Source organism: Megalobrama amblycephala, linkage group LG14, assembly GCF_018812025.1.
Source record: "Megalobrama amblycephala isolate DHTTF-2021 linkage group LG14, ASM1881202v1, whole genome shotgun sequence".
NCBI classification, from domain to species: domain Eukaryota; kingdom Metazoa; phylum Chordata; class Actinopteri; order Cypriniformes; family Xenocyprididae; genus Megalobrama; species Megalobrama amblycephala.
This window is the reverse complement of record NC_063057.1, coordinates 18,494,397-18,519,836: the sequence shown is the minus strand read 5'-3', so window position 1 is coordinate 18,519,836 and position 25,440 is coordinate 18,494,397. Positions and strand designations below refer to the sequence as shown.

The window sequence follows — 25,440 nt, the reverse complement described above, 5'->3', positions numbered from 1 at the left end:
TATGGAAGCAAGCTTGACACACTGAACATTTATTGTATTTTGTTTCTTTTGTCTATAGATTTCCATCCATCTATCCATCTATCCATCTATCCATCCATCTATCCATCTATCTATCTATCATACCTACCTACCTACCTAATCATTGTAACTGAGAATTTAGGATGAGTGCTCTAGTGGAGCTTCAAAAGGTGCTGGGGACATCCATGTGATATTACATGGTGATATTATTTGAGATAAATTGCTTTACCTACAATTTCAGGCCATTTTCTGTCGATTTCCTATTTTATTGAGGCTATTACCAATTTCTGCAGCTTGTAGCTAGCCGAAGCTTTCTCACTTACACACACACATAAAAAAAAGAAAAAAAAAAGAGGAAACTCTGCAACCGGGGCAGAGCCCCGGGGAACCAGGGAATTCATTTCTGCCAAGTCAGAAAGTATCATATACGCTAGTAAATAGAAATAATATTTGTTGAAGATATCTATATCCAAAGACAGCCATAACCAAATAAATAAAATGACCTTAATCTGTTGTTCTTCCACATTATAACCTCGGGTTCTTTCGGTTTGGACTGCCGGAGCGCACACAATTTCCTGGCGGTGACTCATATTTATTAGTTCCTCTCTGCTGATTGGGCATTCCAATACTCCCAGTCCACCCTGCGTCGTGTGCAGTGAAACGTGACATGGGGTCACTTCTCCCTTCTATCCCCGGCTGCCAGCTCAACTGTGCTGCCTGCAGCCTCATGTCTCCCAGCATGCTTCAGTGGCCATAAACACACACATGTGACCAAACAGTGATGACTGTGCTACAGAGGTAAATATAAGCTCATATGGATTTTATTTTTAGTGTTTTTGTTTAGTGGTTCTGCAGTACAGGCGTGCTATTGGGGAAATTATAAATGTAACACTTTACAATAAGGTTGTTAACATTAGTTACTGTAGTTTCCATGAACTAAATAGGTAACAGGTATGAAGAACTAAAGTATATAATGAAGTTTCAGGTATAATGAGTAATACTTACACAGCATTTATAAATTTTGGTTAATGTGCATTTCTATATATATAATTGCATAAATTAACATTAGATATGATGTATTATAAATGAACATACATTAATGAACATACATTAATAATCAATCAGTCAATAAATGATAGTATTTTCATGAATTGCATATCATTAAATTAAATTACATAGCATCAATGCCAATTTAATTTAATGACATGTAATGTGTTTACTGATGTTAACAAACTAAACCATATTTCAAAGTGTTACCATTATAAAACGGGATAGTTCTGACTCCTAAATTCTCATTATATAAACATTCAGTGAGTAGCCAATATATACAAACCTGTTTCTGAACATTATATATTAACCAAGTTGCTACACAGCTTACCATAAAACATTTAGGCTAAACTATATAACTTGATGAAAATGGTTTATTTTAACTATTATGATTTATTATAACTTTTGTTTCAAAATAGGAATTAACCATGCGAGACACTTTTGTTTATACATGCTGCTCCTTTGTAACCCAAAAAGATATTCCAGCCAGGAATTTGCTAAAAGCTCCCTCACACAATGTAAGCCCGGGTGGCCATTGTCCTCAACCTCCAGATTAGCTCTGATTTGCCGTTTCGTGCAGTATTCTGGCATGTCACTGCAGGCATTGGCGATGGTGGAATGACAGCAGAAATGGCCATGTGGCGCAGGCTACGTCTCACCCTGCTTGTCCCCTCAGTCTGGTCATTCTCTCACTAAGCCCAATAGGAATGTCTTTCACATCCTTAGACTTTGTATGACGTTGTGTGTGATGAACTGATTGGCCCTCAGAACAGAGAATATACATTTTAAAATAGCCAGATGGTGTAGTCACTGTAATTTAGAAATGGAATTTGTTTTATTTATTTGTGCTGTATGTTCAAAGATTTAGATAATATTTTATCCTCTTATTATAATGCATTTTGCTGTTTGGAAATCAAAAATGCCAAGATCGACTCTATCAATAATGCATCTGCAGTGTGCTTGGCTAAATGGCTGAATTCTGTGACTGTTATGAGCACAGCCATGCGTGTGTGTGTGTGTGCACATGTGCCCAATAGACTGCATTATGCATAGTACACAGAATGGGTCGCCTGCAGCACTAATGCAAATTTTTGTCAAGGGCTCCATTAAAAGGTAAGGCTAGGCCCTCATCTGTGCCGCTTCAGCTCAAGGTTTTTCATGGCATTTATTATAGTCATGCCATACACACCCCTCACATTTCCATTATTATTGACCACACTACTGCCAGTGATTGGCTCTTTTCGCACTGGCCGAATACAGAGATTGTGGAATGGGTAGGTGGGTAACATTAGCCACTATCTCATCCTGTCTGTTCCTGGCACACCCGGTGCATCCTGGGTAATTCATTTCTCCCAGGGCTTTATCATCTCAGTGGGCTAGTGAATGATTTACACTGACAGCCAAGCCATGCCAAGACCCAGTGCTATGAGCTGTGGTGAACACAGACTCTAGTTTAAACAAAAAGGTTCTAAGTAGAGAATGCATTTGTAAAGTATGAATTGTTAGATTAAGTTAATAAAATTTAATCTAAAGTAACTGATTTAAGTGGGCGTACAGTATATAGTGAATTGAGTCAAAACACTAGAAAGAAATAAAGCTGGTATAGTGTGGCACTATGTGTTGTGTCTGACCAATAGCAGAAAGAACAAAGCTTTAAAAAAATGCTGTAATTTTAATTTGATGACAAAGAAATGACACACTTCACCTTTAACTCCAGGGTTACGTAACATGAAGCTATTTTTGCTAGTCTACTGATGCCAAACCTAATTGTTATGAATAATGATAGCTTTCATTTTATGCTAATCGTTTTCAAAATAAAAATATTACTGTAAATCAATTAATAAAATGAATTACGTTTTATTTAATACTTTTTATTTAAAACATCATTTAATATATCATCCATTTTTTTTGTAGATTTTCCGGCAAAAATGACTATATTGTGATATATACCATTAAGATGATATAAAACTACTAGTGCAAGATCTGTTTGGTTACTGACATTCTTCCAAATATCTTCTATTGTGCTTAGCAGAACAAAGAAATTTATACAGGTTTGGAACAACCTGAGGGTGAGTACATGATGACAGAATTTTCATTTCTGGTTGAACTATCCTTTTAACATAGGTAAAATTCAAATAGTAAATATAGCATTCTGTGTTGAAGTTGATTAAGGTATGCTTTTGATTTTGATATTTTTTGGTTATCTCTCCAGATGGAAAAGAGCTCGAGGGCAGATCCACAAGCTTTAGGAGTGACTCGGCCAGCCAGTAAGAGCTAAATGAGTGAGAACACTGGCCCTGAGGGAAGTGATTTTATCAAACTGTCATTGTGGCTAAAGTTTTTTAGGAACAAAGCGGCACCTGAAAATCAGCCTCCACTCTGCAGGTGAAGGTGGCAGAGTGGATGAATAATGCATGAAATTTATCTGCTGCCGTTAATCATGATGAGATGGCGAGAGAGAGAGAGAGAGAGAGAGAGGGAGAGAGAGAGAGATGTAATGTGGCCTCAGGATGTGTTTTTTTCTCATTTACTCATTTCTCTGCTCAGCTCAAGACACTGAATCCAGAGTCGAGGTCTTTAGAGAGGTAAAAAGCTGAAATTTATGTCATTTACTCATCATCATCATTTGGAGCAACATGAGGGTGACCAAATCAATTTTAATTTTACTTCCAGCTCCTATACAAGGTCATAACCTATACATACATCAAAACACAAGTTACTTCAGATGATTTTAGACCATGTAAGCAAAAGACCTAAACAGCTCTCTATTCATCAATGATAAAACACCAAGCAGAAAACTATATATTACAATACAACTTTGTGCACAGTGTACAAGCCACATTCAGAGACATTCAGACATACAATATGTAAGAATAATGAATTTTATGTGGAAGCATAAAGTTGTTTTTTACTGATTTATTTTACAATGGCTTTGAACGTGTTCATATGATGGATTTCTATAATGTGCTAAGAAATGCATATTATATGTCAATGTAAATATATATAATGTATATGTTTGCATCCATCAAGACAAAATGGTATATAATGGCTTCTTCTCTTCTGAATTTAATTCAGTTGATGATCCAAAAATAGACAATGTTGGCAATATTTCTGGGCTAAATTACAAGAAAAATATCTATATTTTGCGATATAAATGTACTCACACGTCATACCCTTACGGAAATTGTTCAAAGGGGATATGGAAGAAAGCGCTCTGCCAACAAAAGATAAGATGGAGTAACAGGTCATGGAAAAATGCATTTAGGACATGCCTCTGCCTTTGTGTTTTAATGTGATCCACACCACGATCATTTGACTGATAAGGCCTCACAAATGGCTGGCTTAGAGCCGTAATTACTATCCACTCCCGCATAATCTTTCTCCCCAGCGAACATGTCAATGCCGGCAAGCAGGAGCATGCTGGCAAACGGAGGAAGAAAAAGGAGAACATTTAGAGATAAGAAGGGCTACTTTCCTCTCATCGATACAGTCATGACTCTTAAGATTTCAATCCATCACTGGGCTCTTAAGAAAGCACTCCCTTGCCTTTAATTAAGGCGCAGTGACTGGAGGATCTTGACTTATTTGACATGCAGCTACTGAGCCATTGTAAATGCACAGCTATAAAAGCTACTGGAGACTGGAGGGTGTCAGAGATTAGGGATCTTACAATTGGAAGGTCATTAGTGTTATTTGGAGGTCGGGAAGTATGTGTCAACTGTGCAGAATGAAGTGATTTAGCTCACTGACCCATAAGGAAGTCAACATGTAACTCAGGTGAGAGGATGATGCACAGTGTGTGACCTCTGTTAAACAAATTACCTTTATCATAGCCAACATCTTTTATAGTTGTGGCTTGCATAATTTCTCTACAATATGTACTAAATAACAATGCATAACATTCCTAACCATGTATAATTATTAATATAGAAATGATTCAATGAAACATTTCATTGAATGCATAAGCCACTGTTTTTAAAATCTAATGTGTGCAAGTGTTAATAAAGAATGTATACAGTAGCACAAAATTACTCTGGAGACATAAGGCAATATGGCTTACATATTTGCCTATAACATATGCTATGTTTGAATGACCACGCTAACAGGTGAGTTCTACTACTACCACAGTATGTAGCAAGTATGATTACTGTACACAAAATGTGAATTGCATGTATGAATACCTGGATGACCTACATGAAGCATGCTATTTGAAATACTATATACCACAATGCATTGTGCTCTACTCATATTTTCACTATGGCAAATAAATATATTTTTTGACTAGAATTATTTGATCATATTACCAAAAGTTAATGTATTAGTAAATGTTGAAATGAACATTAACTCAGATTAACAAATGTTGTAGAAGTATTGTTAATTCTATTCAAGTTTTTATTTCATTTTTTTTTTTTAGAAAATGGCCCTGTATTGTGATCTGAGACAATGCAGAATATGATGCATATGATATGCGTATGGTCGTCCATTGGAAGCTAGTTATTTGAATTTATGAAGTTATATATATGGATATTTTTCTTACAAAAACGCATCGCTTCGCATCAAAAGGCCTTTATTAACCAATTGGAGTCGTATGGATTACTTTGATTATTGACGGTTGCTTTTTTTTTTTTTTTTTTTTTTTTCAAAATGTGACCCCCTATTCACAACCATTATAAACCTTGGAGGACTAAGGATATTTTTAAAAATATCTCTGATTGTGTTCGTCTGAAAGAAGATAGTCATATACACCTGGGATGGCTTGAGGGTGAGAAAATCATTGGATAATTTTCATTTTTTGGGTGAACTATCCCTTTAAAAACAACCCAAGTTGGGTTGAAAATGGACAAACCCAGCAAGTGGGTTGTTTTAACCCAGCTGCTGGGTTAAATGTATGCCCAACCTGCTTATAATTACATTATTGCTTGCTTAAAATGAACCCGAAATATGTTGAAAATGAACATTTATTAATATGTTTAATAAATGAACATCTATTAATAAGTTTAAAGTATAATAATTAAACATTTATGCTTATTAATAAATGTTCACCTTCTGATTATTATTGTTGCGTCTAGTAAATATGTCTGATTTTAATTTCCAACCTATTTTGGGTTCATTTTAAGCCAGCCATATAATAATTTTTTAATTAAAATAGTTGGGTTAAACAAAACTGCCCAGCACGTTGGGCAAACATTGAACCCAACCGCTGAGTTAAAACAACCCAATCACTGGGTTTGTCTATTTTCAACCCAACTTAGGTTGTTTTTAACCCAGCATTTTTAGGGTGTAGCCTTTGAAATGTTTATTGTGAAGTAATACCTAATGTTTCAAATGACTTTTTTTCCTTTTTTTTTTTTTAATAAATAAAGCATTATAAATGTATAATAGAACACTAGCACCCTATTACAAAAAAAAGTTAGTAAGTCTAGGAGGAAGAGCATTAAGAAAGCTCATCTGATTGGTTGGAGAAATGGAGATATATGAATATTACCACCCGTTTAAATGGGAATAAGAGTGAACAGAAGTCAGTTCATTGGCAGGTAAAAGGAATTAAAAAGAGCAAGCATTTCTTTTTGTGCTCACAGAATCCGTCACTGCCCTGTTTACACGCTCCATTGCTAAAAACAACAGCTGGAGCAAAAGAAAAAAAAAAAATCCTTCCAACATTTTGCTGTTCTTTGCGTTCGGCCTCATCTGTTAGATACATTGGTTGCTCCACCTGTGCAACAAACCCAGTGAACACGCACCTGGACCTTTGGAGAGACGTTCTCCAGTGCAGTCGCCGAAAATAAGTAAGCCGATTGTTTCAGATATAATCCAGTGCCTTTTTAGCCTTTGAATCTTCACAGTCGACTGCACTGGTCAAGTCCTGCAGAGCTCCTTGAGTAAGTGAGGTCAAAATGATCCAGTGGATTGTAGACAACATATATAGCATTAGACACCCTCGGGGGAGAGAAAACCAACCTCAACTCACCGACAGTGGACAGAGAGAAAGAGAAAAGGAAGGAAAAGACAGATGAGCGGGACTGAGAGCATGGTTATGTTCTCTTCGCGGTGGCGAGGACGAGAAAAAACAGAAACAAATTTATCTGGCGGTGAGGGGGCCATGTTATTAACAGTCTGCTGAAACGCACTTAACTCATGCCTATTCAATTATGCTAATGTACACATGCAAATGACCACGGTCCACAACACCATGCCGTCTCAATTAGGTGACAGGCTTACAAGGGTTGGTTTTAGAGAGCGACCAGATTATTGCCCTGCTATCCTTCTACAAGCAAACAGCTTTTGACCTGTGATTATCATCACGAGACATCAGCAGGGTGGGTTGACTCGCAGACTGAAAAGCGACGTTCTGTTTGCGTGCAAATGCATGTGTTGGCTGCACGTGCGGGAGACTGTGGACGTGTGTTTTCACATGTTATATTTACTGGTTCTGTTCAGCACTGCTGCTTTTAGCAGTGCCTCCCTCAAGAACGAACCAGCTTTTGAGGGTTCAGACATATTCAAGGTCAGCTTATGTCATGTGTCTCTTTTTGTCATGTTGAAGCTCTTTGTATAGATCAAATTGACGATTATGTGAAATGTGAGTCAAGCTCTACAACATTATATTATCAAAATAATTGAGGCTCAACATGCATTAAAATACTGCACGAGTCATTTCTGAATCGGTGGAAACTTCTATCTGTACAATAAATCTGATCATTGATCTACATTATTGCACGGTATTCATGTCTAGCACGTATTCACAATGTACCAAAAAAAGTAGGCATTAAAATCAATAGGGTGAATTGTCAGAAGATTGGTGAGTAATACATCATATTCAATATGGCCAAGGCTGGATTAATTACATTGATTCTGACCATGAAATACGGTGTGTTGGCTTAAAAGAAACAGCTTTAGTTCTGTGTGCAACTATTTTAACTTACACAAGAGCATTTCATTATTTAGCATGTCCCACAAATATGCGTGACCAACATGCTGAACACATATGCACATGGCCGCCACGGTGATTTTCAGCCTGCTCCTGTGCGAGAAAGAGTCTATAGAATGGCTGCATGAGTCAACATCAGCCGTCACTGCGTTATGCAATGCTTGAAGGACCCATATTTTACAATAGCATACTAATGAGAATGAAAAGTACATTATAGTTCAGACATCTGAAAATAAGATGATCATGTAACATGCTAACCAAAGTAAAATTTGATTTTCAGGGGAATTTTCACCATTTTAAGGCATTATTTGTATCACCCATTGATGTTGAAAAACGTAATCTTTAACAAATTCTCAATCTGAATGATTAGACTGAGGATTTGTTATCTATTTTCTTGAAAACGGAACATCAATATTTTATACAAAAAAATGCATTTTATATTTTATATAGTCTTTGATCAATAAAGGAAATAAACAATGATGCTTAACCCTTAAATGCATACCTCGGGTCTTTAGTGACCCGGGACATCATTCACTACCCTCCTCCTCGTTCATTTTTTAAAGTTAGACATCAACCTTCTTGGTATTCCTCAATCCATTCATTATAAAGAATATAACAAGAAAAAAATCATAAAATTATAAAAGAAAGACTATTTTTGTATTCATTTTTTGTAAAAATTGTATAGGGTCGCAAATGACCCGAGGTGTGTATGAGTGTACGTATATTTTTTCTGCACAACAATTGAATCTTAGATGATGGAATAAGTGCAATTCACCTTTATTCCACAAGGTGGCAATGTCTGATACACAATGCTGAAGTGACGACTCATTCAGATAGAAAACGAAATAATAAGAAAACCATGAAATGGCTCAACGATTTACTGCAGAACAAGTACTGAACGCAATCAAATATGACTGTAACTGTTACTGGATGGATCTGGTGAAGCTGTTAGCGATCAAAAATATTGATTTTGAAGATGATTATGATTGATGATTGATTTTGAAATTATATAGTTTTGAGAATACGTTTGAGATCGCGAATGGGCTCATATTTGCGACCTCAAACATAAAACTAGCCCATTATTTGCTGAATTTACTGGGAAATGAGCTCTGACGAGGACTGTGATGATGGCAATAAACATCTGCTCAAACTGAGCCCTTTCAAGCTCCAAAAGGTAACAAAATATTCTTTATTTTATTCTTCTGTAATTGTTACTCTAATATCAGAGGAGTTTTATATTATTGCAACAGGGAGAGATCCTTCCGTGTTAGATATTGATCCGGGTCGATAAAGACCCGAATATGTAAGAATGATTGGCGAAACAGTCATGCATTTAAGGGTTAAGAAAGTACTACCAACTACAAAAGGAAATATCACAGTGAGTCACATTTGCACCCAATTTGGAGGGCATTTTTCTCCCAAGCCGGTATTAATTTCCGAGCCTAGCAAGAAAGAGCAAAAGGTAAATGCAGAGGAACTCGTATAGTGACAGAACAGCCACTTGACATTGTCGCTGTCCTTAAAATAGCGATTCTGAAAGCAGCCCCCTCGCTTAAAGCCTGGAAGTTTGTTGCTGTCCGGTGCTGAAAGCATTGAGGCAGGTGGCGCTGTCCAAAAGCAAGAGGTGCTGAAAGCTCTGTTTCTTGTTGAGGAGTATGGAAAAGCGCACTCTCTGTGGGTGGCTATGAAGCTCATTTGCTCAGAGCTGTCAACAGTCTCCTCAGCACCTAGGAGTGCATTTTTTGCATTTCGTCTGGTACATTTTTAAAAATTGTTTATTTACACAAGCATCAGACTGACGTATGTGGCCACTGTCTTACACCGTAAGACAAGTACAAAAAAAATGCAACCTTTAAAAATCTTGAGATATCACTTTTTAGTTACACAATCTTATTTGATTCTTAGAGAACTCTTATTAGCAACATCTTGCGTTAGTTTCAGATTATGTAATATTAATTCCAATAGAAATACTACATACATTCCTTTTTATGACTAGGTTTCTATTCACTTGCTTGCATTGAATGAACCCTGTGTGAACACCTTTTTGATTTTTGGTTGAATGGAGCATTAGGACAGTAGAAAAAAAAAATAATTTGTGTAACTATCATACATTTCTTAGCTTCCGTAGCTGTACAGTGTACACATGGTTAAGACTACACACAGTGCTGTGCTCCAATATGGCCATCTGCAGATATGTATTTTTTTTCCTCTCTATTTATTTATTTTTATTAGGATTTATGGCTTGAACCAGCTGCTGTACACTAAGCAGACAATCATTCAGCTAATTTTTGATAGCAGGATAAATCCGTTAGATAATCCAAATCCGCGGCAAGTGAGAGATAGAGAAAGAGAGAGAGAGAGTCTATAAGGGAGATTAAACAGAGAAGATTGTGAGTGCAGAATCCCACATCGCTGATCACGTGACCTTAATTCCACTCTGTCATTTCTTTCCGTGGAGTGTGAGAGAGACGACCAATCACAAGGCGCAGTTTGTGAGGTCGTGAGGAGTGGGAGAAAAAAAAAAAAAAACATCCCGCTAACGGCAAGTGAAGCGTTGACGGCCCTAGAAGCTCAAATACTGTCCAAAAAATGGGGGAAACACTCATACAGACTCACACTTGTCAACACAATGCATATGTACACTAACAAGCAACCTCTCACATGCCATTAGTTTCAGCTTGGTCTTTCTTCCACACAAAAGCATGTGGGTTTTCCCTCTGCATGACTTTGTTACAGCATATTTTAAGATTCGGAGGGACCGACACACACAGGTTGACCCCAATCTGAATACTGTCCCCCTCCATGTCTATAGTGGTTTTACAGCATGTTTTATTCTACCTTCTGTCAAATATAAAGCTCATAAAAATTACACAGCCGTTAGGAAAACAAAAACAGACATATCAATAGAGCTCTTGCCAGCTTCACTCATTAACTATTGATGCTGTGTGAGATCTGGCGCCACAGCTGGATCAAACACACACACACACAGACACACACACACAGACACACACACACACACACACACACACACACACACACACACACACACACACACACACACACACACACACACACACACACACACACACACACACACACAGACTGGTTATTTCTGCACTCATTGACAATAGACTCAATTCAAACCAGTCTCCATGGTACTGAACCAAACAAGAGGGGTGGCAGTTTAAACTCAGGTCGAGGTGGTCAAGCATACAGTACCATCTTCTGTGCCACCTTAAAAGTACAAATTAACATTCAAAAGCAAGGAATGTTAAATACACTGATGTAAAACAGCCTTCTGGGGAAAAAGAAAAGGAACCAGAGTGCAGTTTGCTTTGATTAAGAAAAGATCCATTTTAAAAAAAGAGGTGGATGGCATGCAATGGCTTTTGAGGATTATGCCAGGCAGGAGAATGGAACCAAATGGAGAGAAGTTGTTTGAAGCTCCGCAATAAGCCATTCTTCCTCTCTTTCATGTTTCGAAATGAGGGAACAACTGTGCGTGTTAACCGCAATCCAGCAGCCTCTTTGTTCCTTTCTTAGATCAAGAGCTAATGGAGGAACGGGCTTTAAATTGAACAGAGGGGCTGACAATGGTGAAACCGGAAGAGATCTGTCAATTAGGTGTGGTTTGACATCACTGAGAGCATAAAGGCGGGGACAAATGATTGTATGGAAGGTGATAGCACCTTGAGGTTTGATCACTCCATACCTCGGGGGCTGCAAACTCTACTGGGAAAAATGGGATATGAGATGAGAGCTATGTGTGGGCATGTGGGGGAAGGGGTGTGTAGGATACAATCACAAAGCCCATAATTTCACACATTTTCACAATTCACAAACACAATTTCACCACTGTAATGACAGACAATCCCTGTTTCGTTGCCTGCCCATGTCTACTCTTTTAAAGAAAGAAAGCAATCCATTCTCTCAAATGTGCTTTTTAAATAACAGTTGTGTCTAGAAAGACCCTCTTGCTGCCATCAAACTGACAGTTTTCAAAGAAAACGTCTAGGTGGGGGGGTGGGGTGTTTGCAGATGACCTCCTCATTGCCAGTGTCAGAATTAGTAAGAGCGGGAGTAGACGTCAGGAAGCTACTGAAGTTATTCCTCCTGGAATTAGCCGTCACGAGGCACTGGAGGTAGGAAGCAGTGAGTCTTACGCTCTAGTGAGTGTTATTATGGACTGTTTTCACTTTCAGTAATGAAATACAAAGGCTTTCACATGGCTGAGCATATAACCACAACACATATGCATGCACACAGGCACGTAATGTAGTATTCTCACCATATAAGCGAAGTCACATCTTGTTATCTAATCCATTCCAAGACTTTAAAATCCAAAGCAGCATGTCTTTTGAATTAGAATCTCTTGAAACAGTTCAGTACACTTGGCTACAGAGGTTATACTGTAGGTAACTAACACACACACACAGAGGGAAACACTGCTCTCAGTACAGTCAAGTGTCCCTACCTGGCGGTCTGTAGTCACTCCTGGGTTTTTGTTCAGAGCTGGATAGCAGGAAGAGCAGGAGGTAGAGGCTGAAATAGAATTGAGTGAAAACACCTCCGTTTGTCCTGCAGAAATACGGATGCCCTGTGCACACGCGCTCTCTCTCTCTCTCTCTCTCTCCCTCTCTTACACACGGCTCTGACACGCAGCACTGAATCTCTCTCTCTCTCTCTCTCTCTCTCTCTCGCAGCCTTCCTACTCGTCTTCCCGCCCACCTACCCACAACACCCTCCCTTTTCCTATCTCTTTCTTTCACACACACTGTCATTCTCTTTCATCACACATGCGCACTCTCTCTCTTTCTCTCTCTCTCTCTCTCTCTCTCCCCAGGCACTCACTCATTCGCTGTGACACAAGCACTCTCTTGTACATACATTATGTTTCTTTACTCAACAAACATGCTCTTCCTCTGCTTTTGTCTTCCACAAGCGGGGATGAGCATATCTTTGACGTGACTAAGGTTATATTTGGAAAGGAATACCAGCTTGTTATTAACTGAATACTGTAAGGTATACACTACATATCTCAACCAGTGGGATGTGACCCAAAAAATGCATCACAAGTCCGTTTTGATAGGGTCATTGACGAAATGATGAAAAATTGAAGTTTTCAAAAATTATATATATATATATATATAGAATAGATTTTTTTTTTTTCAGGATTAATTGCTCACTGAAATAAAGCATACACCATTTATCTTGTTTAACATGTCCATTTTGCTATCAGCTTTTTTCAAAGTAAATTTAGATTTTTAGATTTTTTATTTTTTTGGAAGCTTTGAAATCAAAAATAATGCATCCATATGGAATTACCTTTGTTCCAATAAAAATGAACGTAACTAATTAAAATATAAGTTGAAACTAAATAAAATGTCTTTGAAACTTAAAATAAAAATAAATCACAGGCAAAATGTTTGACTTTGTTTTTAATACACTGCATGTTTTGCTAACTATTTCTCCTCTTTCTTTCACTGATCTGTACTTACAAATGTGTTTCCAGAGTGTTAATTTATGCTTCTGTTCATTAAGTTTTCGTTTACGATCCCAGAGTTTTCGTTCGTCTTTCTGGCAGAAATCTCTCACGGGGGCGGGGCCAGCAGTGGTGTGTTCTCATTGGCTACTGAGTTTTTGATTGACAGCTTCTTGACCTGGAAGTGAAGACGTCAGTGTTGTGTTTACGTTAGTGTTGTGTTTATCTGTATTTATCTGCTGCTACACTATGGTGAGATGATTACTTAGAACTAGCACAGACGAATGATATAATTATCATTATCATCAATCATCGTCATTATCTGGATACTCGTGGGAAGTCAGTATTTTTTAAGTTTACAAAATCAATATAAGTACTTGCTTTTGCTTTTTCAGGTGGGGAGGTATTTTAGAGCTCATTTAGAGCCCACATTATACAGCAGTGTTGTCTTGATTTAACCCAATCATTACAGGACCTGGTTATGTACTGTACATACAGTTACAGTCTTGGAAATAATTAATAAAAGGGGAAAAAAGAAGTCTTTAATAATAATACATATAAAGTACTGTGCAAAAGTCTTAGGACACCATTAGATGTTGTTTTAGCAATGGTATATTGACCATATAATTATTTCTAGCCAAATGAGAAAGCACCGCTGCTAGCCCCGCCCCCGCGAGAGAGTTGTGCCAGAAAGACGAACGAAAACTCTGGGATCGTAAACGAAAACTTCAGAAGCATAAATGAAAACTCTGGAAACACATTTGTAAGTACAGATCAGTTAAAGAAAGAGGAGAAACAGTTAGCAAAACATGCAGAGTATTAAAAACAAAGTCAAACATTTTGCATGCAATTTATTTTTTTTAAGTTTCAAAGACATTTTATTCAGTTTTAATTTATATTTTTATTAGTTTTTTGAAAAGTTACGTTCATTTTTATTGGCACAAAGGTAATTCTGTCGGAATTTATAAAGAATTGAATTTATATAGTTTTAAATATGGATATTTTTCTTACAAAAATGCATCACTTCACTTAAGAGCATTTATTAACCCACTGGAGTCTTTTGGATTACAATGGATTACTTTTTTTTAATGGATGGATGCATTATTTTTTACTTCAAAATGTGACCCCCCATTCACAACCATTATAAACTTTGGAGGACTAAGGATATTTTTTAAATATATTTCTGATTGTGTTCATCTGAAAGAAGATAGTCATATACACCTAGGATGGCTTGAAGGTGAGTAAATCATTGGATAATTTTTGGGTGAACTATCCTTTTAACCCCCCGGAGCTGTATGGAGTATGTTTATGATGGATGGATGCACTTTCTTGAGTTTTAAACTCGTAGCCCCCATTCACTGCCATTATAAAGTTGGGAAGCATCAGGATATTTATTAATATTACTCCGATTGTGTTCATCAGAAAGAAGAAAGTCATAAACACCTAGGATGGCTTGAGGGTGAGTACATCTTGGGGTAATTTTTATTTTAAATTGAACTAATCTTTTCAGGCACATCTCACTGCTTTTTTGAGCGTCACATTTAAAAAAAAAGAAAAACAGGTAGATATAAAACTTGCTGTTCAACATGCAGTGCAGCAGATAAAATCAATGTACATTAAAATCAATGATAAAAAAAATATGTACATTTAAAAACAACTGAATCTGCACCAGGCAGCAGGATAATCATATTTATGTATATAATATGCCAATAAATGCAATCCATGCACGTGTCTAGCTGTTCTGAACAGAAGAGTACATCCTGTGTGAAACACCTCCTAGGGCTGCAATTCCTTCTTACTCTTTTTCCCTCTCTCTCTCTCTCTCTCTCTCTCTCTCTGTGTAGTGTAGATGCAGCCCACGTCCCCTTCAGGAGTCATTCAAGGGCATTCCCAAAGAAACTGTATGCAAATGAACAGTGAGCCCGGAGCAGCTGCCTGGCCCCTCCCCTGGTCCAGATGCTTGCTCTGGGAGGGGAGTGGGGGCGGAGCGGTGGCCTAAAGGGGCTCAAAAAGCCACTGTAATAAACACAGCTTGAGCTCAGCTTGCTGATAAACCAATTTAAAACAACATTCATGATAATAATGAGTTTTTAAACATAGGCATTTTCTCAATCTGTTGATTTGTGCATTTGGTGCGTTGATTTTAGGTGCCGTTTTGGGTATTTTGCTTTTTGCAATTACCAAATGGAGAGGTTGGAAGAGACTGGCTTGAAGTGTTGTCAAGGTCATGCCCTTCAGTGTGGAACACTCATCACTGGCTCAGTACGCAAACTGGGAAAAGGAAGAGTGGACTTGCTGCAGGTTGAATGCACTTCTGCTTACACGCTTCAGAGCACTCAGGTCCGATGCATGAAATACCGGGATCTCTCCCTTTGTGCCATATCAATCTCTGCCTCTCTCTCTCTTTGTTTCTCTCTCCCTCTTGACCTCATTCTCCTCCCTTCTCTTTTTCACACTCCGACTAATACTGCTCTCATGCTGTGACGGTTCATTTTTCCTTTGTACGTGTGCGCTTCAGGCAGCAGTATGTTCTATCTGACAGTTTACATTAGCAAAAGCCTCTCAGCAATAGAATACGCTGTTGGCCATTAATGACATCCACTCAGCTTCTGAACACACACAGATACTGGTCAGGTTTTGCTTTTCATGTACACTCTCACCACCCTTAATATTATCCTATAACCTGTTCCACAACCCTTTTTTTCTATGTTGAACTAAACGAGAATTGTCGATAACACTTCAGTATGAAGAACACATATTCACTAGTAACTACAACTTTTACCTCAATAAACTCCTAATTTACTTCTTATTAATAGTTAGTAAGGTTGTTTCTGTAATGTAACATATATGAAGGAAATAGGATATCCAAAAGGAATACATGTGGGTCAGAACAAGATTCCATCCATTAGGAATTGATTGGATTGTGAAAAGTGGCTGTAACAAAGCAGAATGGATATGTTTGAGGCATATCAACATAAAGAAACTATTTTTCCCACCAATGGCAGTGTTTGGGTAAAGCTATTCATAAACATATATATATAGTTAGTTAAATCTGGTCCTCTTTAAGGAAACCATGATAATCCAAGACTGATTAGATTAAATGTTTTTGTTTGAATGGATAAGGCATCTGGAATCAGTGGATGTGAAACCATCTTTCAACATCATACAATAAGATGCAAATGCAGCATCCTTTTGAGATAGCCTTCTCCAAACATCTCTCTAAATGTGTATGATATAGTGTGTGGGATGATATTGATGGAACAGGAAGTGTGTGTACTTACACAGCTAGCCATGCAGGAAATCAAACCCAGCGCAAACAGACTCAAAGCTTAATGATTACCCTTGTTAAGCCGTCTGCTCCAAACAGCAAACCTTTAGAGGGGGACGTGTCTCTCGCTGTCTTTTTTTATTTAAACAGATGTGTATTGGATCTCACAGTGCACTGCAGGTAGATGGTTTATATTCAGCTCCTTGACAGAGAAAATTGAGAGTCAGCCAACTGGTGCTAGAAGAGAGGTGAGAATGACAGCGACCTGTGCGTATGCTTGCCACATAAATGTAAGCTTATTGATTCAAGGTGGGGGGAGTGTAGGATTTTTCCACATTTTCACCTTTGTTTTCGCCAAAGCCATAATTATCTTATGCCACATTGGGTTTATCTGCCATATCTCTCCAGCTCACAGAATACTATATGCATGTGCACTACCTTTGAAGCTTAAATGTGCATGGCAAGCACACACACACACACACACACACACACACACACACACACACACACACCCCTTTTACAACAACCACAGAGATCTGGCACTGAAAATGATGGATTGCTCAAGGAGTAAAACAACAGAGGAACACTATGAAATCACACATATCAGTTGCTGGTAAGAATCAGGATGGATCCTGTTGCATAATCTGTGATGGCTGATCAGTATGCAGTTTACATAGAGCATAATACTGCCCTCTTGGGGACGATGGCTCAAAATTAACAGAATGAATAACCTTTGAACAAGATTTAAACAATGAGAAGACACCCACCTCACAAAAAGCATTCCAATCTGTGATCTCAGGTCAGATGGTTCTTGGCTGGCTAACTGACTGAGCGTCTCTTCTCGTTTAAGGCATAATAGCTCAATTCCCATGGGTGCATCTGTTACCATAGCAATGCTTGTATATACAATAAATACCAGACATGGGTATATTGTATATTGAGTTTTTAAACTGGGCCAGATCTTTTTGTATCTATTTATTTTGTAAAGCAAAAACTGGATGGATGGATGGATGGATGGATGGATGGATGGATCAATCAATCAATCAATCAATCAATCAATCAATCAATCAATCAATCAATCAATCAATCAATCAATCAAACAATCAATGATTGACATGGTTCCACAATAATATGATGCTTATTTTTATTATTATTGTTGATTCTGTGAAGTAGCTTGGACTAGTGATAGACCAATAGATTCCATTTCAGTTTTCAGTTAATTTTTTGTGGTTTTTGGGTAAATATTGTGTAAAAGTTTTTAAATTACATTTTTTAAATGACAGCAACACTTCACAATAAGGCTCATTTCTTAATATTAGTTAATGTATTAACTAACATTAGTTAATTAATTAACACTATGTTAATAAAAATGCTAGTTCAGTGCATTAACTAATGTTAACAAATACAACTACTGATTTTAATAATGTATTAGTATATGTCGAAATTAACATTAACTAAGATTAATGAATTCTGTAGAAGTATTGTTCATTCTTAGTCCATGTTATCTAATGTAGTTAACTAGTGTTAACTAATGAAACCTTATTGTGAAGTGTCACCATTACAATTAAAAATGATCTAATTTGGTGTCATGGAATTTTATTATGTATATATCCACATTACATCTATATATCGTAATCAATATCGGTGATAAATACAGTATATTGTAATATATATTCAGTATAAATATCTGATACCATCACTATACTTTTGTTAAAAGTTGCTTGTTTAAAAATTTGACGTAAATGCAATTGTGCACAGGAACATAGAGACCTACTAGGGCATCAGCTCATTTCCAAAGTCAGTTGCCAGGACTTAGCAAGGCGGACAGATTAGAAAAAAAAATGGTCTAGAGAAGAGTACTTAATACAATAATCTCAGATGTGCTGGTGGCAGAGGATGGTCTGCTTTAGCACAGAAAAAAATAAATTAAGAATGGAGCTCTCAGCTGCCACATTAATGAGGTAAACCAGGAACAAAGAGCTCACTTACACCTGCTAACCACAAATGAGTGCCAACCCACTGACTCCTCATATTAGAAAATTGAGAAAAAGAAAGTTAGAAAGAAAAGAAACCGAGAATGTGCTAGGGAAAACAAATACTGCCCATTTCAAACAAAACATTATTGAGTCTGCACGCTTGTTGCAAACATGAACAAAAGGCTTTAGTCAATGTTCCATTCCGACAAATCTCATTTTTGGCATAAGTTTCTATTGGTAAAAGTTCTTCCCAGACTGCCTGTTTTTTTATAAGACTTGTATCCATCCAAGGGTGCAAAACCAATCTGAAAAGTGGGCAGGGTACATTATAAATCTTATTCAAATAGGGATATTCAAAACAACAGTCTTTATTCACAAATCTTAAGAGACACAGAAAATATACACAAACTGAAATGACACGGAACCATGAACTGAGGAAACGAAGGGCTTAAATACACAAGGGCTGTGTCCAAAATTGCCCCATACCCTTAATTAGGGCACAAGAGGACAGTCATTTGTATTGGTGTCCGAAACCATAGTAGACAATATTGAGTGCAGAAGATAGCGCTTGCAGCTGAATCATTCATCCATCTTTTTTCCAAACCGTGCTGGTCCAATGTGGCTACAGTGTAGGTATAAATTAATCTTCCCTAAATGTTTATACATGGTTTCCAAGACAGAGTTCAAGATAAATATTTTCATCTTACTACTGGAACCGCCAGTTTTCTACATTCAATTGATTACTAAACAGCAAGCACAAACTATGTAAAAGTGGCAGCCCTTCCAGTGCACTCAAGTGTCTGAATTCACTCACTTGTTTTCATTAACTCCTTCAAGTGGATTATATTAATGGGGTAATGTAGGAAATAGTGAATGAGGGTTTAGGGGGTGATTTCGAACACAACAATAGAGTAATGAGGTAACTAAATGAACAACAGGTGAACGTAATCAGTAACTAAGGGAACTAAATAACAAACAGAACTGAAACAGAATGAAAACAAAACACAAAACTAAACAGACTAGAAAAAAATCCTGACATCAGCTTAGATCATGAATAATTAATTAGGCGAGAAAAGATTAGTAAACAAAATACATTTAAATGCATAGTATGAACTGCACTGTATGAATTACATATACACAGATTCTTAATAAAGCTATGAAAGATATTCGGTGAAAAGCAGTGAATCATTTTCTTTCTCTTTTGTTGTTTGAAAAACATTAACGACAGGCCTATGAAGCTTAGGAACCTTTCAAATGCCATAATAGGGGCACTTTAAGTTCACAGACAATGCCACAAAAAAGAAGCTTCTGTTTGGTCTTAACATTGTCATTGTAAGCATTTGGCTAGAGCAAATGACATATAAGTTATAATTTATAACGGCCAGTGCTCCCTTCCAGGGTACCATTAACACTGAAATGCCACTCATCTCCTCAACTCATACCCCTGAACACTACAATATCCTCCAGCCTCAGACAGAACCTTACTCCTCCTTGAATATACAACCCACAAAATAAAGTAAAAAAATAGAAAGCAACCCTGAAAGTATGTCTCCAACTAGAAAAAGACCAAGATGAATGTAGAATGCATAGAGAAACGGAGTGGAAATGCAGAAAAGGCCTTGATCAAAGCATGTCTCCTGAGCGAGAGGACTCTCAGCCCAACAAAAGGTCAAGGGTACTTTAAGCTGTGAGAACTGGATGCACCCAATGAGCATCATTAACGTGAGTGCTTGCCTGTTTCAACTTGCATACAGTATACACTCTCTGAGTTGCACAATACACCCATTAGGCCACTGCTACTGAATAGAGGCCTTTGAGAGATGCACTTTTGCATTTTGTCGCAAGTGCAAGTTTAATTACGTGAATAAAATTGATATTCACACAATCACCCCTTCATTAGTTTTCTAAAACATTTGCGTGCCACATAAAATACATTAGGGAAGTGGTTCTCAACTGGGGGGCAACGGCCCACTAGGGGCCTCAGTGATCCTCCAGGGGAGGCGCGGGATATCTTAAAATGAATTTAAATATATTCATATATTTCATTAATTTCATTAAAAAATTAAAGCACAACCTCTCTCGTACGTATTCTGTGATTGTTTCGGAAGCAGCCCAAGCCGATTCTCATCCCGTTGTGTGAAATACAAACTGAACGGCGGCTCAAAACACCCAACATGAACATAGGATAGGCTACGCAAACTACTTCTCTCAGCTGGATAAATAAAACCAGTGTCGCTAATATTCTGATGGATGACAATTGTAGTATTTCATTGCTGTATTGACATTCGGAGAGGAGGGTTGCCATGGAGTAAAAAAGGTTGAGAACCACTGATTTAGGGTATGTTAACACTTGTAGTTTGGTTCTCTTTGTTCCTTTGGTCTGGACCAAAACCAAAAATGATACATTTAGCCCTGGTTCACTTAGGGTGTGTTTGCACTTGTAGTTTGGTTCGCTTGGTTCTTTTGGTCTGGACCAAAAAAGAAAATTATATATTTAGCCCTGGTTCACTTAGGGGGCTTTCACACTGGCAGTTTAGTCCGAAACGGGGCACGGTTTGCATGAAAATTCGCTAATGTGAAAGCTGTCATGTGAACCCGGGTGCGCATCGGGATGCCGAACCCGAGACTACCCGAAGGAGGTGCACTCGAATTCTGACAATGGTTCTGAACTGTAATGGGCAACGTAACTCCTATGATGGTTCGTGTAGATGTCTTTAGTCCATGTTGCATTCATATTTCAGTCAAACAGCACCAGAGATTGTTTGGAACTAGACGTCCCCTCTCTCACACACCCTCCAAACCTGCCAAGTGTGAACACACCCTTATAAACATGTTCCAAGGTGGCTTTGCACAATTTTGTAGACATCATTTCAAAGCTGGCAAATCTAACACAATTATAATCAGTTTAAAATGAACTGAATTGATAGAGTGTGTTTGCGTGCATATCTGGAGCAGATATATGCAGGAGATTTTAAATGCATTTTAAGCAGAGAAACCTCTCTTAATTACATCTGATAGTTTAATTATGCTTCCCGTTTGCCAGGAGCATCAACCTGCCAGACTCAAGCGAAACAGCTTTATTTTCATCATTTCATCACTGTCTCTTTCTGTCTTTCTCTGGATGCCTGAGCACCCACCATGTTTTCTTTGGTGAACGCAGGTGTTCATTTCAGAGTTGTCGGTGGCGAACGCTACCAAACTAGATGCAAGCACACAAACATGTGCGTGCACCCCCTCTTTTCTCCTCCTGACACCTGTGGAAGCCATTGTTTCTGACAGGAGAGGAGGACACGCTGCAGATGTTTGGATGGTAATGAAGTGTGAGAGAGGGGACGTCCAGGACGTCCATTGTAATCATACTCTGCACTTCCAATCCTTGGCTCCTTCACTTAATTAATGCAGATCTAGTCAGACTGGGTAGGGTGGAGATGTGTAAATCCAGATGCTGCTATTTTGCCCGTTGCCCATCCTGGTTTCATGCCTGTCGAGAAGGCCAGTGTAAACCAGTTTGAATTTTAGTAAATTTTAGTTTATGAAAATTAAGTGTTGCTATTCAGGATTTATTCCAACACAAAGCTAATACTTGTAGATGAAAGCATAATTCTTCAAAGATCTAGATGTAGTAGGATTCCTTTGTCCTCCAGCATCTGGTAAACATGCACTCTCCATGTTAGCGAGGAAGACTGAGGAAGTCGGTCCCACCGGGATCAATTTAATGGAGGCTTCAGAGAGTTGGAGTGAGCTGCTGTGATTTAACGTCTACAAGAGCCGCCTCATTGACCATTCCACTCAGGGTGAGTAATTAAGACTTTTTCATAGCCCCAGTTTGACCCGATGACCTCAGACTGAGAGGAACTCCACAATTGTATTGCAAACAAAGGCGCTTGTTTATATACAGTACACTCATACATAGTGCCTCACTCTTATACACACTACACATTTAAAACTCTATATAGGTCAGTGACAAATAAGCATAAAAAATAGTTTTCATATGGTTTTGAAAAACTTTTACAGCATTTAAAAAAAAAAAAGAAGCTTAAATTTAATGAAGATGGAGATGCCACATGGCATCTGACAACCTGAACTAACCTAGCATTGTCATAAATCCAATTAAGAGACTTTGTAACAAACAGTTATGAGGGTTTAAAGTTTTTTTTTTCCGTTTTGTTTTTGTTTGTTGAACCGAATGGCATGTGCCCCCTAAAAAAATGTCAAAATGCATGTAAATTCAGAAATTTTGAATATAACCCTTATCATAGCTATGAATTGCATTTGTATGCATTAAAAGATCTGGAAATTAAAAACAGAGTCACGTCATTGATCCAATTATCAAACAAAACCGGCATAAAAAATACTCAGTCTTGACAGGTGAGGCTATGTTTTTGTGTGGGTCTCTATGGTAGGCTCGGTGCTGTGAATTGGGCTGAGGATCAGGTCAGCTTTGGACAGCACACATTAAATGTGTTTGTCAAGAGACTGATAATTAAATTATCATGCATACAACTGCTGCACCATCCGGTTAAATCCCAGCCACGTAATGAAGCAGCACATTAGAATCAGCCCCCTTATGCTGTAATCACGACTTCTGGTTTCTTCAACGCTAGCCTTGAAGTCGATTGACTTGAAAACATTCCTCAAGAGTGACGTCCATTTAAGTGTTTGTGGACTGAAGGCCTCTAGGAACAATGGCTCTGAAATACGCATTTAGTTGCATCAAAGCAAACAAACCTACTCATACTGAAAGTCTTAGGCTACAATGAAACAGGAAGAGAGAGTGTAGAGGAAAGAAAGAGAGAGGCTGAGAGTGACAGAGGCAAGTAGACAGTTTACCTACAAATGAAGAATGTAATTTATGTGATTGCCTGCCATATATGATTTAATTTTTTTTTCTTTGTATAAAAAGGGACAAATTCTGAAATATGAACATATGCAAATACATTTCCAAGAGTTTTGGAATGGGTTTAGTAAATGTAAACTGAACTTTCATTTTTGAGTGAATTTTACAATGAACTGGTTGCTTAAGTCAAAATTTAGCTGGCCACAGGTGATTTTCATACATCTTCAAAGTTTGTGGTTTTAACATTAGCAATATTCATCCACTTTCATAATAACTTCCACTATTAAGTGGTGTTTCCAAAGCAGTGAACTAGGTGTTGGAATCTGTTCTCTTTGCCAGACAGAATTATTAAAATTCATGTCACGTCCTTAATTGCCTGTCAGTCTGAAATGATGAGAGCTGCCAGGTTAAAGTCCACTCAAATAGGCTTAAGTCATCATAGCATATATTGGTTTTCCTCTTTCTCAGAGGCCTTTGCAAAAGAAATGGCAAAATAGTGGCCGGTAGCACACATGCGAGCGCAGCAGGTGATGCATGTGTGAGAGAACACAGTATTTTAGCACTCCCCGGGATCCAGTATTAAGTAAACTAATGACCCAACAACACAGCCGGGCATTGGTAATACATCATGATGCCTAAACGAATTGCCCTGTCCCACAGCAATGGGACATCAATAGATTCCTTGTAAAACACAGCAGTCGTGAGCGGAAACCTTCATAATGGGAAAACGTGCTTAAACATGTAAGTGAGTCATTGTTGAAAGGATCAATAACACTTGCTTTTTGCTGAAGTCCAGATGAAATCAAAATGGACCCCATTTACTTTCTTAATATACATAGCAGATCAATACAATGGTTAGGTACAAAAAGTCGGTCTGAATTTCACATGCGATTTGTCTGTTCAAATTAATGTATAAAAAAAAATGGCAGATGAGCTGAATGAAAATCCTAATTCACACTGTAACAGAAGAGGTTCTTTTAAAACAGCAAATGTACCCCGGTTCCTTTAGGAAACACAAAGTACTGCACAACTTTTCCTATAATAGTCTGTTCATGCCAAATGCAGCGGCTCTTGGCATGTGACCAAAAGGTCAAATCCTACTGGTTGGTCAGATTTTTTCTTGTAGTTCAATGAAAAAGAGATCTGAAACCTGTCGCATTGATGGCATGCAATATACGTTTTGCTCTGAAAAGATGCATCCAAATTTTGAGACTGATTGCTTGACTTGGTGTGAACAGGTTGTCCAGTTTTACATGAAAATCACATTGTTAAAGCTGCTGTCCGTAACCTTTTTTGTGTTCAAAATTTACAAAAATTATATAATGAGAATGTACAACATGAATCCATTTTCCAAACCGTGTTTTTGTCTTATACCCTGAATCATTATGGTACACTTATAATAAGTGTTTATATTCGGACCGGACTGGTAGGACCCGCCGCAGAGTATCACAGTAACTGCGTGACTCGCCGGGACAAACACGGAGAAAAGTAGCTCCGGCTACAATGTTCTTCCACAAGACGCGTGCAGTTCTGTTTATTAACCACTAAAGGGCCAAAAATCGTGGACTGCAGCTTTAAAGTCTTCCAGTTACTACATATTCAGCACAATAATCCCACATCTTAAATTAATTTTAACAAGTTACAGATAATGCTTAGCTGAGCAAGTATCTAAAGGCCGTGTCAAAAATTGACTCAATTGAAAACTTTCGGTGCGTCCCGATTGACAGGATCCCTACGCAGTGTTCACTGCTCCCTACTCCTTGAGCACGGGATATCTGTTGAAATTCACTTCACTTCAAAATGCATTCATTTGCAACACCCTTGCAATATTATCAAACACAGACGAAACTCAAGTCGCACAGGAGTTTAGAGGAGTTTAAAGTT

The 25,440-nt window shown here is 37.9% G+C and overlaps 1 protein-coding gene across 4 annotated transcripts in view; it reads right to left on the bottom strand.

Moving 5' to 3' along the window:
* Positions 1-25,440, bottom strand: part of syt1a (synaptotagmin Ia) — a 212,027-nt gene that overhangs the window by 67,931 nt on the left and 118,656 nt on the right. The window contains exon 1 of one of the 4 annotated variants that reach the window (XM_048154651.1): positions 12,468-12,658. The exons of 2 other annotated variants lie outside the window; for them this stretch is intronic. The gene's annotated coding sequence lies outside the window, so the exon portion shown is untranslated. Of the gene's footprint in view, positions 1-12,467; positions 12,659-25,440 lie in introns of those variants that run through there. One more of the 4 variants, XM_048154650.1, reaches the window with a different exon arrangement.